The sequence below is a fragment of the Leucoraja erinacea genome, chromosome 22, assembly GCF_028641065.1.
Source record: "Leucoraja erinacea ecotype New England chromosome 22, Leri_hhj_1, whole genome shotgun sequence".
In the NCBI taxonomy this organism is placed as follows: domain Eukaryota; kingdom Metazoa; phylum Chordata; class Chondrichthyes; order Rajiformes; family Rajidae; genus Leucoraja; species Leucoraja erinaceus.
Window position 1 is genome coordinate 10,676,189 of NC_073398.1, and position 20,138 is coordinate 10,696,326.

At 42.2% G+C, this 20,138-nt stretch overlaps 1 protein-coding gene across 1 annotated transcript in view; it reads right to left on the reverse strand.

The window, feature by feature from the left end:
* Nucleotides 1-9,391: 9,391 nt before the first annotated feature.
* The window catches only part of LOC129707715 (neurotrophin-3-like), a 47,505-nt gene continuing 36,758 nt past the window's right edge, over nucleotides 9,392-20,138 (reverse strand). The window contains exon 2 of the transcript XR_008725221.1: nucleotides 9,392-11,523. The gene's annotated coding sequence lies outside the window, so the exon portion shown is untranslated. The remainder of the gene's footprint in view (nucleotides 11,524-20,138) is intronic.

The following is a 20,138-nucleotide window of genomic DNA, read 5'->3' on the forward strand; positions in this document are numbered from 1 at the left end:
GCAGATTCTTAGATGCTGTTTGTCACAATGTAATTTCAATCTTGCCCTTATTCATGCCATTCTGGCCATGCTCTTGTTTCACTCCTGCCATCAGAATGAAGGTATAGAAGCCTGAAATCTGTAACATCCAACCTCAGGAGCATCTTTTGTCCTACAACCATCAGACCATTAAACATTGTTCTGTTTCAGGTCAGATGACATTAAAACTCTCTTGACTCTTGACTTATTACAAGAGTATAATATATGTCCATATATCACAGATACTCTGGGAATCGAGGGATTTAGGATCAGATGGTTATATTAGGTTGCAGTAGACGGTCAGATATGATCGTATGTCATGAGGGAGCATGGTCAATGGGCTAATCTGATCCTGTTTATGTTCATACGCCTACACACAGTTTTGCCCATTTATTTTAGTTTTGTCGACTCCTCGTCAATATCTTACGTAAGTTCTGTTATGCTGCTGCTTCAGATTGGAGGTTGAGGCAACATTGCATTTCATCAGTGGAAAGTATCAACTTTCAAGAGTTAAAATGCCTGCACGTTATCAGCCTTGTGTTTTCCTCATTTTCCTCATGGTGCCACTCTAGATGATGACGTGACTGCCTGATATAGGGAGCTGTTTTGCTGATGTGAATATTTTTGGGAAAAACCTTGTGGAACAAACCTCTAACATCTAAATTTCAATTCATTCTTGTGTTCAAGGTGAGAAATGCAATAACTCATTGTAAGTTCACTTTTTGCAAAGTCAGTGCCTATCTAGTTTTCAGTTTTGCTCCAATTTAGCCTCAAATCACTTCCTGACCATTCTTTGGCAGCTCGGTAAAGTCAGGCATGTGCCTGTCTTCATCAATCCGTTGCCTCCAGCAAATTTTTCAACATGAGTTATATCTGCTTTTGTTAGCAGCATTTAGTGCAGGTCAGATTAACCTCCAATTTATCCATTTTCTTTCATTTAGTAGAATAACCTTGTGTGGGCAAAGTTGATCATATCAGTTCTGCTCTGGAAATGTCAAGCCATCTCTGGCTTCTTTATTGACATGTTTAGTTATTACAGATGCAGGCAGTAATTCTAACTTTCGACACTACTGTAAAATGAGTAGGATAATCATATCAGCTGTCTTTTGTACGTTCCGACAATTTAATTTATCCAATTTTTTTCAACAGCAAAAAAACTAAGCGCTGAAAAAACTCAGCGGGTCAGGCAGCTTCTGTGGAGGGAATGGACAGGTAACATTTTGGGTCAGTTTGAAGAAAGGTCCTGACCCCAAATATTGTCCGTCCATTCGCTCCACTGATGCTGCCTAAAGGGCCTGTCACACTTGGCGATTTTTTTCGGCAACTGGCGGTGTAATATCAATGTCGCCAAAAGATTTTGAACATTTCAAAATCCAGCGGCGACAAAAAAAGTTGTGACACTTGAAAAAACACCGCACGTCATCATGCCGCAAATTTTTCGGTGACTTGATACGTCAGTCAATGATGCCGGCAGTCGCCTAAAAAATTGCCAAGTGGGACAGACTCGTTGAGTTCCTCCTGCACATTGTGTTATGCACAAGATTCCAACATTTGCAGATCCCTGTGTGTTCAGTTTTATTCCTATTAGGAAATTATTTTTAAACTATTAATTAACTTCTTTCTGACATCGCATTCTTGCTCAAAACTTGTGAAAGCACATCAGTGTTTCTCAGTGACCTTGACAGTCAAAATCAGTACAAACCCCATTAAAAATAAATCAAAGAATGTAAAATTATGTAAAAATTTGAAAACCAAAACATTTAAAAAAATGTAGAAAGTTAAAGGGCAGGAAAGTGCCCAATGGCGCAGCGGAAGAGCTGCTGCCTTGCAGTGCTGTCCGTGTGGAGTTTGTACGTTCACCCTGTGACTGTTCCAGGAAGAGCAAGGACTGTAAAGAGTGCACATGAGCTCAGAGGTCTCAGATGGTGGAGGCTCGGTTAGAACCTGACTATGTTCTTGCTACGTAAATCAAGGGCATCTTTGAGTTAATGAAATCGAAACAGATCGACTGGAATAAGTTGATTACGTTGTTGAGATGCAACAGCCATGCTATTGGAATGCTGATGGAGTACACATTCAATACCAAATGATGGGGCCATCAGAACTCAACTGTCTCGACTGTGCTCGAGCTATTTCTAAATGATGGAGCATGACTACAGAAGACTGGTGACTGGCTCCTAAACTTCTAAAGCTCTTGTTCTGAAAACACAGCCGTTACTTCCTTAATGTAGAATTGGTCATCGTAGGGGAGAGATTCCAGTTGCACACACAGAGCCATGTGGAATCAGTCAACGTTTCCACCACAAGACTATTTTAGGGACCCCATAAAATTGCTCAGCAGCAAAACCTGTTCATGTTTAAAAACTAACAGCTTTATTCTCCCAGGCCAACAGGTTTATATATAGAACGTCAAACACATGGAATAATTACATAGCAGTGCCTCATCAAAGAGCTCACATGATGCTATAACCCATGAGGTGGCTGCAAAAATCGCTCCAGGTACACAGCTAACCTTTGGAAACACAACATGGAAAAAGTATCGTTTATCTTGACATTATGTCTGGCCCAACATGATGCCAAGATAAACTAACCTCGTCTGCATACACGTGATCCATATCCCTCCATTCCCTGCACATCCATGTGCTTATCCAAAAACCTCTTAAACGCCACTTTCGGATCTGCCTCCACCGCTACCCTACCCCTGGCAGCATATTCCAAGCCCCCACCACTCTCAATGCCCTGCACTACTCCTTTAAATTTTGCCCCTCACTTGAAAGCTAATGGCCTCTAGTTTTGTCATTTCCACCTTAGAATAAAGGTTTCTATATATGACCCTATATATGTCCACCAGTCTATCTATAAATTATCTATGCCTCTTGTAATTTTATTTGCTTCTATCAGGTCCCCCCTCAACCTTCAGCATTCCAGAGAAAACAATTCAAGTTTGTCCAACCTCTCCTCACAGCTAATACCCCCTAATCCAGGCATAATTCTGGTAAACCTCATCTACATCCTTCCTGTAAAGGGACGGCCAGAACTGCACGCAAAATTCCAAATGCAACCTGACCAAATCTTATCGGGCTGCAGCTGAAATATAGACTATGCCTCTGAATAATGGATTGTGTGTCGACTTGCCCGGCTTTCCAACATTCTAAAGACTTTGACTTCAACTCAAGCCCCAGAATGGCAGATATACTTGAGAATCGAATTCTGAAGAAGTGTCCTGACCCGAAAATATTGGAATCGTCACCTATCCATGTTCTCTAGTCAGGATGCTGCCTGACCCGCTGAATTAGGCAGGTATTTGCACTGCCTCCAGCACTTTGTGTCTATTTTTGTCTAATTTACAACCAAGGGAGCTTCAAGTTACATTCCCCATCCGATGTATTTGGCCTGTGCGTTAGAATCAGATAGCAGGGGAACAGGCCCTTTGCCCCAACTTGCCCACACCGACCAACATGTCCCATCTACACAGGTCCCACCTGCCTGCATTGGCCTCTAAACCTGTCCTAGCCAAGAACTTGTAAAAACCCATGTTCTTACATCCAGCAGAGTTGAAGAACTGTTGGAAGTGAGACTCTGTCATAATCATTTGCTGATGGATTTTCTGACCAGATAAAATCATTTAAATAGTTTTTTTATGCTCTTATTTTTTTTTTCTCCTACTGTGGAAAATCCAGCTCTGTATTTTCATGATGTGTTTGTGACGAATCATTAACCTAATATTTCCATGTGGCACATGGACGTTCTGAACAAAATCACCAGCTGTACTTTCTTTCTTTTGTTTTCTCCTAAAACCAAGGGTGAATTTTGAATTAATCCACCATTTAGGATTTTTTATTTCATCAGATCGAATATTGGTCTCAACTACTTTTATGGTTTAACTCTCTGTTGAAATTCTATTCAATGTGAAATTTACTTCCATAGATTTGGAGTATAAATATATCTGCAGGCTCAGTTTCATAAGTAAACATCATAGAACAGTACAGCACCGGAACAGGCCCTTCAGCCCACAATGACCATGCCTGACATGATGGAAAGTTAAACTAATTTCCGCTGCTTGCACATGATCCATATCCCTGCATTCCCTGCATATCCTTGTGCCTATCCAAAGGCCTTTTAAACATCGCTGTCATATCTTCCCCCACCACCCATCCAGTGGCAATGCGTTCCAGGCACTCCCACCCTCTGGTAGAAGACTTGCCCCGTAAATGCCCTTTAAATTTTGCCCATCTCACCTTAAGTCTATGTTGTCTAATCATTGACACTTCCATGCTAGGAAAAAGATTCTGGCTGTCTACCCTATCTTTGCCATTTGGAATTATATATATACTTGTATCAGGAGTTAATATCATTAGATATTTCCACAGTGACAATCTCTCTTGTTGGAAACTGGCCTGAATTATCCCTCTGCTAATTCCACCCCACCTTGCTTGCTGTCCAGAGTCAACAAGCTCAACACATGCCGGCATTGGCCTTGGGATTGCACATCTATCGGCAGTAGAGCTGGCTGCTGACCAGAATTAAGTGGTAGGTATGATCCAGTTTTATGTTCAGGGGTTAATATGTGACTCATCTACCAAGAACTGGTTGACACTCTGGAGAAGATTTTCCTGGATGTGTTTTAATTATATAACCGTTTCTGGTGCAATTAAAAGCAAATTATTTTTGAGGTTGGTTGTAGTGAACTGTGACATCTATAGAACAGAGAAGGAATTGTTGCAGAAGGCTCGGGGACTTCACACCAGCTGTGGGCTACAATTCCACTGGATTCTTGCATTGCCTCTTTGTGGAGTGCTCTTCTTACAAAGGTTAAGTGTTCATTCCAGGGGAGAAAGGGAGCTCTGCCCAATTTACAGAATAATACCCTGAAGTAGTGTTAATTAGAAACATTAACTTTCACTTTATGGGGAACATGAAAGAGACAAAGCTCAGTGTGAACAAGAGCTGTTTAACCTGATGTGTTATCCTTCAGACTTCTACTTCATGTACAGATGCTGAAAATGTGCAGCTGGATTTGATAGATTTACTTAAGTGCTGCATATATAAGAAAAATGCTGCAAAATGACTTCACATTGCAGAAGCATTAGCCTAGCCTTTAACTATTGTGAATTATACTGCAGAGGAGTGGCCTGTATTTGCGGTTCAGTGATAATTTAGCGATGGTAATGTGAGGCTTCATTATATAATGGAATGGAATGAGTTTGGGCTGAGTGACACTGACGGAGGGTAGGGCATCCTCCAGGACACTTGCAGTCCCACTGGACACTTCCAGTCCCCCTGCAGTCTTGCCAAGGTCAGGTTTGGCTGCTCGCTAATTGTCTGCTCCAGATTTATTTAGAGAAACAGCGCGGAAACAGGCCCATTGAGTCCACACCGACCGGTGATCCCCGCACATTAACACTATCCTATACACACTGGGGCCAAGTTACAAATACCATGCCAAATAATGTACAAACCTGTACGATTTTGGAGAATGGGAGGAAACCGAAGATCTCGGAGAAAACCCACACGGTCACGGGGAGACCATACAAAGGACGTACAGACAGCACTCGTAGTCGGGATCGAATCTGGGTCTCTGGCGCTGAAAGTGCTGTAAGGCAGCAACTCTACCACTGCCCCACCATGTCGCCTGAGTAGTGGATGGGTGGCCTCCTACTGTAGACTGGCCTGATTGAACAATACATCGACAACAACCCTTTTAATAAACGGCATCCTTTTGGTGAGTTTATTATCACATGTACCGAGGTGCAGTGAAAAGCTTTTGTTGCGTGCTAATCAGTCAGAAATTAGACGAGAGGGTTTCATCCTTGTTCGCTAACGTCAGCCGTCTGTGATTGCTTTACACTGAAGTCAGTGGAAATGTGCCTCAAGGGGTGAGTCCAACCAGCATTCGATAACCTCATAGCCCTGTGAACATGGACACATTTCTCCGTCAGTCTAAACCGAAGAAGCCAGTTTTTTCCTCTTTCACAGTTCTGACAAATCATCTCCAGCTGACGCATTAACTTAGCAAAAGACCATCAGAAAATCAGTGGGTCATGCAGCATGTGTGGGGGCAAATGGCTGGTCGACATTTCAGGTCGAGACCCTGCATCAGGACCCGCTGAGTTTCTCCAGCAGTTGTTTTTTTTTGCACTAGATTCCAGCATCTGCAATCACCATTAACTTTGTTTCTGTTTCCACATACACTGCCTGGCTTGCAGCGTGTGCTTCCAATCTTTCCATGTTTTACTTTCACAAATCCAACATCCACAGATATTTTTTTATTTTCATTCGATGGGCTGCCATTTGTGACGAGATTATGAAAAAGTTCAGAAGTGGCCATTCTATGGTTTCTACTTTCAGTCAGAAGAAGGGTTCCGACCCGAAACATCACCCATCCTTTTTCTCCAGAGCTGCTGCCTGACCCGCTGAGTTACTCCAGCACTTTGTGTCTATCTAAGGACTGGTTCTCTACAGTCAGAAGACAACAGTCCTGTCATATTCTGCTAGTTTTTGCGGGCACATTGTATTTGTTTGTATTATGCACCATAAAAGGGGCACATGGTGATACAGTTACAGAACAACTGTCTCACAGCCCCAGAGACCCAGGTTCGATCCTGACCTCTGGTGCTGTCTGTGTGTCGCTTGTATGTTCTCCCTGTGATCACATGGGTTTCCTCCATACTAATCATAAAATCATTATGAAGGATGTAGTCATGAGACATATACACGGATACAGGCCCTTTGTCCCAACTCGTCCATACTGACCAAGACGATCTATCTAAGCTAGTCCCATTTGCACATGTTTGGTCCATATTCCTCAACACCTTTCCTATCCATTTAAATTGAGATTGAAACACTAAGAAGATTTATTTTAATAAATAGAGTGAAATAATTTATAAATGAAACATTTGCCTGCACTTAGAGACACAGAGCAGTACAGCACAGGAACAGGTCCTTCTGCCGACAATGTCGGTGCCGAGCATGATGCCAAGGCCCACTCTCAGCTGTCTGCACACCATCCATCTCCCTCCATACCCTGCATATCCATGCGCCTTTCCGAAAGTCTCTTAACCGCCACTATCGTATCTGCCTCAACCACCACCCTGGTAGCGTGTTCCATTCACCATCTTTTATGTAAGAAAACTTGTCCCGCACATCTCCTTTAAACTTTGCCCTCTCACCTTAAAGCTGTGCCCTCCAGACTTGGCCCCCTGGAGCAATGTGGCACCACCCTCTAAATGCTGTGGCACCATTTTCAAACATCGATCCATTCTTGGTCAATAACATCACCTCATTCAGCATTTCCGAAAGGCAGATTACCTGGCCCATGCTACAGTACTCCACACAAATTTGCTGCTGTGCTCCCTATTTTATGACTGTGACTACATATTTACTGTCTAACTTTGGGATGTTCTGAAAGTGATATCTTGAAAAGGATGTAATGTGCATTGTGAAATTGGAATCTTCCTTTCATTCCTTTTGAAGAGGTAGCGCAGCAGTAGAGTTGCTGGCCTACAGCACCAGAGATGTGGGTTTAATCCTGACTACGGGTGTACGGTTAGTATGGAGTTTGTACGTTCTCCCCGTGACCCGCGTGGGTTTTCCCCGGGTGCTCTGGTTTCCTCCCAAACTCCAAAAACAGGTTTGTAGGATAATTCGCTTGGTGAACATTAAAAATTGTCCCTTGAGTGTACAGCATAGTCTTAGTGTGTGGGAATCATTGGTCGCCATGGACTCGATGGGCCGAAGGGCCTGTTTCCATGCTGAATCTCTAAATTAAAGTAAACTAAAGTAGAAAAAGTGTATAGATAATCAGGACCATGGGCTGTCTAAAACAATCAAGGAGTTAGAGGACCACAAGTAATTGGATCTTGAAGAGCCAATGATAATTCAGTTGTCAATATGCAGGGGCGGAAAACCCGGGGGGGGGGCTAGAGGGGACACGTCCCCCCCATGTTTTGAGAGGTGGGGGGACATCCCCCCCAAGTTTTTGTGATCCCGATTTTAAAATCTCCGCTTTCCGCGAGACAGTGGGGGAGGGACTGATGATCAAGGGCGCGATGATTGGAGGAGGGAGTAGTGGGGGACTGAGGATAGAGCGCGATGATGGGACGATGGAGACGTGGCACAGACCTGCACCTCATCCACAGGCAGGATCTGTTACATTTTCTTTTGATGTTAAAAAATAAATATCTCCATCTTCTTATTGATCACATTGGGGATTTTTCCCCCCTCCTTACCTTATCAAATCAACACAATGCAAAGAACTTGAGAGAAATGTTAAGGAGGAACATTGAACAGCCAACACATTTGCTGAAAGACAGATGGATTTCACATCATGGTGTGTTACGCCCAACTGCAAACATTCATAGTCCATCTGCCAAGGCAGTCAGGGCAAAGGAACTTCAATGGTATTAAACTGCTCAGAGAATAAAACTATCATATGTTTCCAGCAGACAAGCTCAAACGTACACACATCCTGAAAATCCTTGACATGCTCCATTCTTTCACTGCACCAGCCAAACTGATAAGTCATCTACTGTAATATTATATTTCACAAAAGCCTTCCAAAGTCTTTGAACTGAAACGTGAAGTGAGGAAGATTGAACAGCCCGTCTGTGCACGATGCTCCGTCTTGCTCCACAAGGCATGCAGATGTTTTGCTCAGCATCCATCGTGTAATGAGACACATCTGTTCTGTTGTGCTACAGCCACATCTTTTATCATTAACTGAATCTCCAACTGCTCAGTTTGTGCCAGGGTTGTTGTCTGGGTCTGTGGCCGGCCTCAACGACCTTAGACCAGTCTCGGGGTGAATCAGCCAAGGCTACCAGAAGTTAGATTTTCCAATGAGTTGTTAAGGTGTTGGCAGACAAGAAATCAGCTTGACGATAATATAGATCAAGTCAATTACCTCCTCACATTGGGACAGGCAGAATCTCTGGCGGAAAGAAGGAACGGGTGACATTTCAGGCCGAAACCTTTCTTCAGATCTGGTCAAGGGTCTCGACACAAAACGTTACCCATTCCTTCTCTCCAGAGATGCTGCCTGTCCCGCTGAGTTACTCCAGCTTTTTGTGTCTATCTTTGTTTTAAACCAGCATCTGCAGTCCTTCCTACACACCCCCTCACACTCACTGCGTAAGTGGGTACACAACTACACGTGGCTGGTTGGTGCATCGGCAGTGTGCAAACTTCTCTGAGATTAAATCCTATCAACTGTCCTTAAAACTTAGATAAACTTAGACGTAGTCTATTTATCTAAATATAAATCATTAACCGTCAATTATTGCGCCCTACCCATCACTACTATCCTCAAGCTTCTCTTTTTTCTTTTTCTTTTCTATCAAAAAATTTAAAAAAAAGTTGTACATGAAATGTATTATGTTATATACCATGATTATTATGTATGTTCGTTGCTTCTAATAAAAATATTTTAAAAAACACAAAAACAAACTTCTCCAAATACTTTGATTGATCATCTTTGCATTCAATGTTTCCCTACACCACCAAAGAACTGTTAGGACATTTATTTTGGAGTAAAGGTTCTAAATTAATGTTCCTGTGGCTGTGCAACTTGCATGGTTGGACTTGTTACAACTATTATGCCTAGTTATGACTAGTTTGACTAGTTATTTTTGCTGCACAAGCTTCAGGCCCTCTTCCCACTGCAAATAGAAACATTGCCAGGATTTGCTGTGGGAAGCCAGCCTGTGGAAGCCCCAGGTGGGAAGAGATGAAGGGAAGTGGCAGGGACAGACAACATGTGTAGAAAGACCCGAAACGTCACCCATCCCTTTTCTCCACAGATGCTGCCTGAACCGCTGAGTTACTCCAGCACATTGTGTCTATCTTTGGCAGGGGCGACATTTATTTCAGCCCTATGAAAAGGTTCCAAAGGTAGACACAAAATGCTGGAGTAACTCAGCGGGCCAGGCAGCATCTCTGGAGAGACGGAATGGCGACGTTTTGTGTCGAGACGCTTCTTCTTACACAGTGAAAGGTTCCACGTGGTTTTAAACAAATTCAAAGTTTTTCTGAATGAGGTGGGGTGGAGGGTGTGAGTTACCGTGGGCAGGAGTAAACACCCAACAATCCCTTAGATGCAAAGTAAGTGTAACGTGATGAGAGAGTGTCTGTGGGCAATTGCCCACTCACTCTCTGTGGTAGAAGGCGCAGATACAAGGCAGGTGAATGGGAATAGAGGTGATCTCTAGGTACAAAGCTACAAAATCTGGCATAGTTGGGGGCAGGAAGCACCTATGAATGTCAGTGGGAGTGTTTTCATTACGTTCACCACATTACGTTGACGTCATTCTGAGTGATGCAGACCAGATGGTGCATGTCTCTTTGCATTACTACCTGGTCAGACTTCGCAAAGGCCTTGGGTAATGCACAATGGCAGCCACCATTCAGCCCATCTGTGAGCTGGCATATATTTCTGGGGTACCCGGACGTGGTGCCAACAGACAAGAAGCCGAAGCAAACAAGTCGAAGCCAAAGAACCGAATGGAAACGAGGCCGAAACGCCAATAAACCGAAAGAGTCCGAAGACGAAACACCTACTAACCGAAAGGATGGGACACCTAAATGCAAACTATCCGAAAGGGCGGGATACCTAAAAGCCAACGAACCGAATAGGTGCGTTGCCTAAAAGCAAACTTACCGATTGGCCACTCTGTCGAAACGCCACCTACCCGAAAGGTGGGATCGCCTGCAGGCCAACGAACCGACTGCCGCTCAACAGAAACGTCCAATAACATGACGTTGCCATCAGACCCGGTGAAACCACAAAGGCAGCCTGTGCATCACATGTGCCCTGTCCTCACATAGGCAGTAATGTGATATTGAATTCAACTGTTCCCCTTCACTGGTCACACTTCACAGAGGGTTTTTGGGTCTAATATCTTACAGTATTTGAAAATGTGCCAATTATTTTGCAGAATTTCCCACATCAACCTCTTCGATTTTTATTGTGTTTGGGAAGTTTACACTCCTGCAGGTAATACAATAGTCAGAGCCTGTTCCTGGGATTCCTACAGTGCAGATAATGACCCTTCACCTGGCTTTAGAGGACACTTAGAATATTGAAATATCTTTAATCAGACTTGATCCTACTGTGAATGTTGTACCCTTTATCCCATATCTGTACACTGTGGACAGCTTGATTGTAATCATGTATGGTCTTTTCTTTGACTGGATAGCACACAACAAACTGTACTTTGTTATGCCTGACAGTAATAAACTAAAAACTAAACTAGAACAATCCAGCAATTGTAAATGTGGATACATGGACCTGCAGAGGAACTAATGGTGATCTCAATAGGTGACACAAATTATAATGACTCACAGGTGAAAATATGTAGACATGATGAACATTCCTCAAGAGGTCAACAGAGGAACTATCAAGACCATGACCCATTCCTTCCCATTGCCAATGTCCCTTACCTCAAATCGCATTGATGTAAAACCACGACCATTTTAATTCCAAAAGTAGAACTGAATCTTGATTCAAGGCTGCAGAGAGGAAATAGAGGATGAAAATGAAAATTGGATGGGTCCGTTGGTTAGGATATCAATGAAAGGAAAAGCAATTTTGGCCTTTTATTCTCGTTCCAGATGTTTGTGTTTAACAGCCATTATCCCAATGCTTAGAGTTGGGATCCTCAAATAATTGGAGTTGTAAGTCAAAGAAAGGTAGTCAGATTCAAGAGACTAACTTTCTCCAACCCATGAACTCTCGACAGTATTTTTTTCCTGCATCATGGAATTTACACAGTACTCTGGAACCGCTAAATCAAAATAATGACCTAAATATGGACGCAAGCATAAAAATGTTGAGGAAGGCTTCGGAACATCAGAACCCAATTTCAGCTGAACCCTTGCCAAATGTAGATTCATCGCCTGTTGTGAAGTACGATAGTTGAGAGATGCTCAAATGTCTGAAAATTAAATTATTACTTTCCACATCTTTGCGAACTATTTCAGAGATCCAAGCACGCAGAAATTAGGGTCAAGATCATGTAGACTGATTGCAGAGGGATGAACAAGGAAAGCAGCCATTCTTTTCTGGGTAAGAAATTTCATCAAAATGATTTGTGTTGAGGCACACATTGGCTTAAACTTTAGTACTAATCTCGCAGTGAAATAGGAAGCTGGCCTATGTTAATAGTAGCGCTCCATATGACTGGAATCTTGCAACATCTGGATCTCATTAATCTACTTCAGTGATTGAGATTTTGCTAGAAAAAATACAGAACTCTAGCTCCAAGTAAAAGTTGGTCTTCAGAAATCATTTTTGAGAGATTTCATCCAAAACTACAAATTTTGTACAAGGTCGATCCAGTAGATCTCATTAAAACCTTAAACGAGCAGTCCAATTTTTACCTCCACTTGAAACTTTTCCATTTTCCATTGAGATTGAGATTGCCTCTGCCAATTAGTTGTAATCCCGGCCCATTCACATGTGGCTCAGCCTTTATTGATTTGTATGTCTGGAAAAATGCCTAGTTTTGGAATTTCCTGACATCTGTTTCGACATCTGGTGATACAAAGGCAGCAGACCTAACAGCTCATATCAGCTGCCACCAGGACTTAACAATTACTGTTCTGATGAGGAGAAGGGAAATAAAAACACTGCAAAATGAAATTAAAATTCAAAACTCTGGATATACACAGTGAGACAGCTGCTGTTACTCATGTGTTCTGGAACTGGGGTGTATCTTACAGTGTAGGAAGGGACTGCAGATGCTGGTTTACACCGGGGATAGACACAAAATGCTGGGGTAGCTCAGCGGGGGAGGCAGCATCTCCAGAGAGAAGGAATCAGTGACATTTTGGGTCGAGACCCTTCTTCAGACTGAGAGTCAGGGGAAATAGAAACTAGAGATCAGGAAGTGTACAAAGAGCATGCAAGGTGTGAAAAGGACAGATCAAAGCAGACGATGACCAAGGAAATGTACAATGGTGACTGGTTGGCACCAAGAGTGAAACGAGATTTGTTTTTAATTAGATTGCTTGTTTAAGGGATTGCATTCCTTTCTTCTCCTCTCACGGAAGTCCTGATAAATGTAGTGTTCTATTGATCATACTAGGTCGAGCCAGAGTCATTGTTTGGCTTTCAGAAGTGGTATCTGAAAATAACAGAATATATGCCTGTTCAGTGTTCCTCTATCTCATCAGTGTAAGGGAGACACCAGCACTCACCTTCTGCCAAAAAACATCTGAATAATATATTTTAACTTATTTCAAAAATTGAAATATCTATAGGCTTTCTGTAATTACCAAAAACACTGTACAATCCAACAATAAAATGTTATGAAGTTAAAACTCCTCTCCCCACAATGTTTAACAGATGTGTTTCCCTTGATATGGTACTTTGACAAACACATGTGGAAAGGCTGCAATATCCATTCCTCGGTACAAACTGGCTACCTGCTTGAGCGAACCAGATAGAACAAACAATAACCATAGAGAAAATGTTTTGTTAAAGCAGTGTAGAACTGGAGTAACTCAGCAGGTCAGGTAGCATCACTGGAGGACATGCATAGGCGACGTACCAGGTCAGGAACTTCGTCTGTTATATCAGTGCACGGTTATAAAGGGAGGTCTGTGTAGGAAAGAGCTGGAGATGCTGGTTTAAACCAAAGATAGGCACAAAAAGCTGGAGTAACTCAGCAGGACAGGCAGCATCTCATGCACTGACACTCTGTGCATCTTCTTTGTTGAAGGAGATGGGAACGAGCTGCATGATAATTCACGCTTCAATTTGACATTCAGAACATCGCAGGCGTCGATAACAGAAGGGGTAACGGTATTGTAAACTGCAGCCAAAGCCCCAAACTTATCGAACCTTCAAATCCCCTACAAAATTAATGTTTCTGTTACTAATTACTTAAGGGTTCATCACTTGTTCACAAGCTAAAAGGTTCAGGAGAAAATTCCCAAATGAAGTGCATATATGTTCCCATACATGTCTTTCAAATGTTCCTTTGCTTTCCCAATCACTGAAGTAATTAAACAAGTAATCTGGGTTAAAGGTATGCTCCAATGAGACCAAGAATTAACCCAGTGGTGTCGTCTTTCACTGAGTTTTAAAGCAAAGAAATTAAGGTTTTGATTATACAATTTCATGACATAATTTAGAACATAGAACAGAACAGCACAGGAATGTCCGCACCGAACATGAAGTTAAACTAATCTCCCCTGCCTGCATATTCTCCCATTCCCTGGATATCCGTGTGCCTATCTAAAAGCCTCTTAAACACCACTATCGTATCTGCCTCCATCACCACCCCCAGCAGCACGACCCAGGCACTCACCACCCTCTGTCTAAAAATCTTGCCTGTCAGATCTCCTTTAAACTTTGCCCCACTCTCCTTAAAGCCATAAAACCTCAAAAGTATTCAGAATATATTTCTGTATAATGGTTCTTCTAGGGCATATTGAAATTTATACAAAAACGTAAACATTGACCCAATTTTAGTGCATTTCTGTTATTAATTTACTCTCTCTGATTTTCTTCAAAGTCATATTACCCTTGGACCTATGCACATGCAAATAAAAAGACATTGAAATTACCAGAATTCAGATAAAGTGTTACAGGAAGGAAGATGAGTTTCTTGACACTATTCACTTGGGGAACACTTAGAATGTTTTATTTCTGTATGGTAGGTATAAATAGTGCAGTCACTTGGAATAGACATTTGATCATCAATACCAGGCTGTTAATAAATCTTTTGAAATTACAGGAAGTACTGACATTGGACTTTTTGTACAGCAATGGGGCTAAAGGTGCATTATTTTCCATAGACAACACAACCAAGTCTTAGTCTGTTAAACAGAAGGACATTGAATATAACAAGAGGTGCCATTCATTCACACGGTGTGTTTTTTTTAATGCAGACCTCAAAAGTTTTATGATCAAGAGCAACTCACATTCCAAGTGATATTTTATTACATTTTACAAACCAGGAAAACAACTGCAAGCAGGTAATGCATACAAAATAGAGAACTTGCAACTTTTGTACTAAAATAAAGAATTTCAGTTTCTCAAGACACTGAAAAAATAAATTACAATTTGAATAAAAGCTATTTACATACCTTGTTTTATTATTTGCTACTTGAAACAACTTGGCTGTCTTTTCAGATCAGTTATCAGAGATCAGATCTTTCTTTTGACCATTTCACTTATCAAGAGGATAACAAGTATTTGATCTTTTTTTCATTTTGGAAAATCAAGAAAGTGAATTAATGGGCCTGTCCCACTTGGGCGATTTTTTAGGCAACTACAGGTGACTAGCTTGGTGCTACATATTCGCCGATGGTCGGCGGGAATAGTCTCCTCAGTCGCACAAAAAGTCGTAGCGTCTTTCTGGTCGCCGCTAAATTTTCAAAATGTTAAAAAAAAAATTTGCCGACAGTGGGTTTGACGCCAATGAGCGTAGCTTGACTTCTATTGACGAAGGTGCTGTCGTAGGTTGGCGCCGGTTTTTCGACGACCTGCTACGACTATGACAGTCGCCGGCAGTTGCCTAAAAAAATCGCCAAGTGGGACAGGTCCATAAGGAGTTTTGTGTCCAAAGAGTGTTTTGTTTCTGCTCATTGTAGAATGTGTATGCTTAGACAATAGACCGATCCTTCAAAACACAGGCTGAATCGACTAGTGGTTGCAAGGTGCCAGTTTGAACATGCTCCATTCTAACCTTTGGTTACTTCCAATTAAAAAAAACACTGTAGAATGATTGGAAAATGGCCATAAGATGCATTCATTAACATACACTCACTGGTTTAATAACCTTGTGCTAAGGATTAACCAAACATGCTTTCTCTTAAATTTATTGTGTCGGTGCATCACACAATTGTTAGCTGTATCTTTGCAAAGGCGACATTTAGAAAATTGAAGTTAATATTCAATTGAGATCTTAAATGACTAACATGGCAACATTTTGCCTGTAGCTTTAAGGTAAAGTTCATAATCATTCATCTCCAAGTGTGTGAACCATTTGTTTCTTTCATGATGTACGGTTGTTCGCTGGTTACTGTTATCAGTAATATAATCCAGTACACAGGTTTTCTAGGTATCTTTCTGGTATCAGTTCTAAGCACCCTTGTGAAAATGTAATGCCCTCACATGCTATGAATCAACATGGTAAAATTTGGTGACTGACCAATACTTGTCATTTATTAATGGGAAGGTATATGGCACGCCATAACATATAAGTTCAAGTTGCAAATCTCACTGATGAGAACAACATGGAGAGTATTAAATTGTTCACACAACTGTATCCTTAAAAATGACTCAATCTTACAGAGTTTAGATTACGTTCTCAACTTCCTTGTAGTTTCCAATGGCATCTGAAGTTTATGTATTTCACCCCTTGACATTTGTTATACTTTAGATTAGTTTAGTACAGCATGGAAACAGGCCCTTTGGCCCACTGAGTCCACGCCAACCATCACTCACCCGTTCACACTAGTTCAGTCATCCCACTTTCACATCCTATGCACTAGGGACAATTTACAGAAGCCAATTAACCTACAAACCTGCAATTCATTGGCATATAGGATGAACCCGGAGAACCTGGAGGAAGCCCATGCGATCACAGGGAGAAGGTGCAAACTCAGTACATACCCGAGGTCAGGATCAAACCCGGGTCTCTAGCGCTGTAAGGCAGCAACTCTACCGCTGCGCCACTGTGCTGCTGCTCACTTCCACATACTGTTAGTTAAATCTAACTGACAAAGGAAGTGGTGGCATGTACACATGAGCAGAGACAGTGAGAACTGTGGACATAGACATTTTTTAGTCCTTCTCCTGACCTCACTAGATTTCACTGGCCATTACCTGATTTAGAAGATGCTTTGGAAAATGGGTTCCACTTATTTTGGTATAAAATCTGGTTCATGTACTCAGAAATGAACGTTGCATGTGGATGGCTGGTTGGCTTACCATTGGAGGTGAAAGAAAATGAATGGTGATTTATGGGATTAAATAATTTATCAAATTATCCATTGCTTAAAACTAAGGGAATACTGCTCTCTAGTGGCCTTATCGATTTTGATTATTAACAGCGAAAAGATCAAACAAATGGAGACGGCATCTGCATTAGTTGGCTATGAACTGTCTCTTTAATCAGTCCTTTACGGTGGAACATTGAACGCTTTGCTTTCAGTTTGTTACTCGTTGTTCGTTGTTCTTCCAAGCCAATTGTGGTTAGTGTGTTCTGTCATCAGTTAATGTAACTATGAAGTGGATTAGAGGGGGTTGTTGAGGACTTTGTGGAGATGTGATCTCTGCTCAGTAGCTCTTCGGAATTAATTATATGAAATCAGAACCGGTTGGTGTTGGGATTAAAAGGTGTTCCTATCTTACTGAAGTATTAGTGCTGCGTAACGCTCCTACATTTTGGTGCAAAGTTGAATGGTTTTTCCATCCTATCAGTCCTTTTGATTGATAGAAAAACACAGCATGGAAACAGGCCCTTTGGCAGATCGTCAATGTCGACCATCGAAAACCCAGTCACACTAGTTCTATCTTATCCCACTTTCACATCCACTCACCTACACACAAGGGCAAATTTAAAGAGGCCGATTATCCTACAAACCCGCATGTCTTTGGGACAGGTTTGAATTGTAGATTGTGAAGCCAGGGGAACGATTAATGGCCCTGGATTTCAGCATCAGTCAGAAATTTTCTGATTCAAGCTTCAGATCTAACAGATGCTTTTACTCATTCTTCTGTTTAAATGATGTATTTAATTCTGCAGTTGAGAGTGAAATCAATGAGAAGCGTTGTCTTGATAACTATTAGGGTGCCAAATGTTACGGGGAGAAGGCAGGACAAAGGGGTTGAGAGGGAGAAATTGTTCAGCCATGATCAAATGGCGGAGTAGACTCAATGGGCTGAATGGCCTATTTCTGCTCCTGTGCCTTATGGGCTTATGGATTTGACACAGACATTCAAATATAAAAGAGCAGGCAGCTGGTTTAACAGGAGGTGGGATGGGGCAGGACAGTTTGATGGTGACGCTGGTTCCACTGTTACCGCTGCCCTAAAACTTGTGTTCATTTGTGCACTCTGATACCATCAGTGTGGAATCGCATGTTCACCCTGTGATCCCTGTGTACTCTGCTCTCCTCCCACATTCCAAAGGGATTGATTAAGTGCTAGAACCTGCCCCTAATTGTGCAGGTTCGATCCTGACCTCTGGTGCTGCCTGTGTGGAGTTTGTACGTTCTCCCTGTGACTGGGTGGGTTTCCTCCGGGTTCTTCAGTTTCCTCTCACATCCCAAAGACCTTCGGGTTGGGTGGTGACTTGGCCCTCTGTAAGTTGCCCCTTCAGGTTTTGGGAGTAAATGAGAAAGTGGGATAACATAGAACTAGTGTGAATGGGTGATCATTAGTTGGCGTGGATTCAGTGGGCCGAAGAGTCCAATTTCCTTGCTGTAACTCAAAACTAAATATTATCAGATGGAAGAAATTACGAATACTCAGACACTGGCATTCCTACAAACTAGTAGGAATGCTTTATAGTGAAGTGGCTTACAGTACATTTTAGTCATCATACACAACGCACAAGCAGATGATGGACATGCCTCAGAAACATATGCAGGGAGCCATTTATCAGTCCATTTAATGTGCTAAGTGTCTGGAAAGGGTATTAGTGTCGTACAATAAGGAAACAGGCCCTTTGGCCCAACTCTTCCATGCTAACTCAGATTTCTTGCCCAGAGTCTTCCTTCACAGAGCTGAGACTGAGTAAAGGCTAAGGATTTTGTTTGGCTTTATGTTACTAATACTGGTCTAATGTGCATCTTGTGGCAATGTGGGGAAAACAGAAAAGAAACAAGAATGATTGTGTTTTATTCCTGATTTAATGCATGAAAATGCTTGTCTACAAATATTACTTCAAACTTGCCATCTTGGTACAATGTCCCAGTTCCTGTCCAGTAGCTATGTTTCACCTGAACCTCTCACAACCGAGATTGTGAGCAGCTAATTCAATGCAGAGCAAACAGTGAAACTATCTAGCCCAAATAATGAAACTCCAGCCTGAGAGATTCTTCAAACACGCACCAGTCACATCATGCTTCATGTTGATGCTTTGGATTAAGGATCAGGTATTAAATCCAGAAGCTGAATACTTCTGGTGAATTGTGATACAGTATGCATTGACCTCTCCATGTTGCTTTGAGAGTAAACTTCCATGTGCGCTGGAGATGAACACTGTTGGGTTACACTAACGTGACTTATGGATATCCTCTGTGTGTTTGCAGTGCCTCATCGCCAGTTTAGCTGGGACTGTATGTTGAAGTGAGAAACCTCCTTTGTGGAAAGGTGGAACACCTGCGGCTGGGCTGGATCGGGCGCCGCTCAAAAGCCAAGAGAGTGGATCGGGCGGGCTCAGTGGACTGTTTCTGAACACTGCTAATCGTGGGAATTGTGCTTAGATATGGCAATGCTCGACTGGACTGTATGTAAGAAAATAATTTTCACTTTGCATTTGCACATGTGACAAATAAAAGCACCATTGAACCATTGTCAGAGCTGGGGTTTCACTTAGTTTCTGGTTGAGGTTGCCCACCCCTGTTATGGGCAAAGTACTCCTCATGTCCTGGATCAGTTTAAAGACCCTCTCCCCAACACGCAGGGAGAATTGGGCATGCCTCATCATAGATTAACTTTGTGTTTCTGTTTGAGAATTTTGAACATATAAACACTTCCCACAAATAAGTTCCAGCTGCCACAGAATGTAATGCTACACTAGCTGGCCAGCCGGCCAAACTTCAGGATTGGGATTAATTTGTTGGTCTAATGGCAGAACTGAAAAGAAACAGCATTTAGCTTCTGGGGACTGGCGTGGTGGCAGGAGGGGCTATCTTCAATTTAGTTTAGTTTAGAGTTACAGCACGGAAACACGCCCTTCGGCCCACCGACTCCTTGCCGACCAGCGACCACCAATTTCTACACAATCCTCAGACATCAGATTCATATACATAGCACCTCACAGCAGGTCCCGGTCCACAGGGTGAGGAGTGTGTGGACGGGAATAGACCAGGAATTCAGGAGGGATTGGTCAGAATCCAGCGAAGGTCGGATTAAGATAGAAATTGGTTGCAATGAAAGTCTA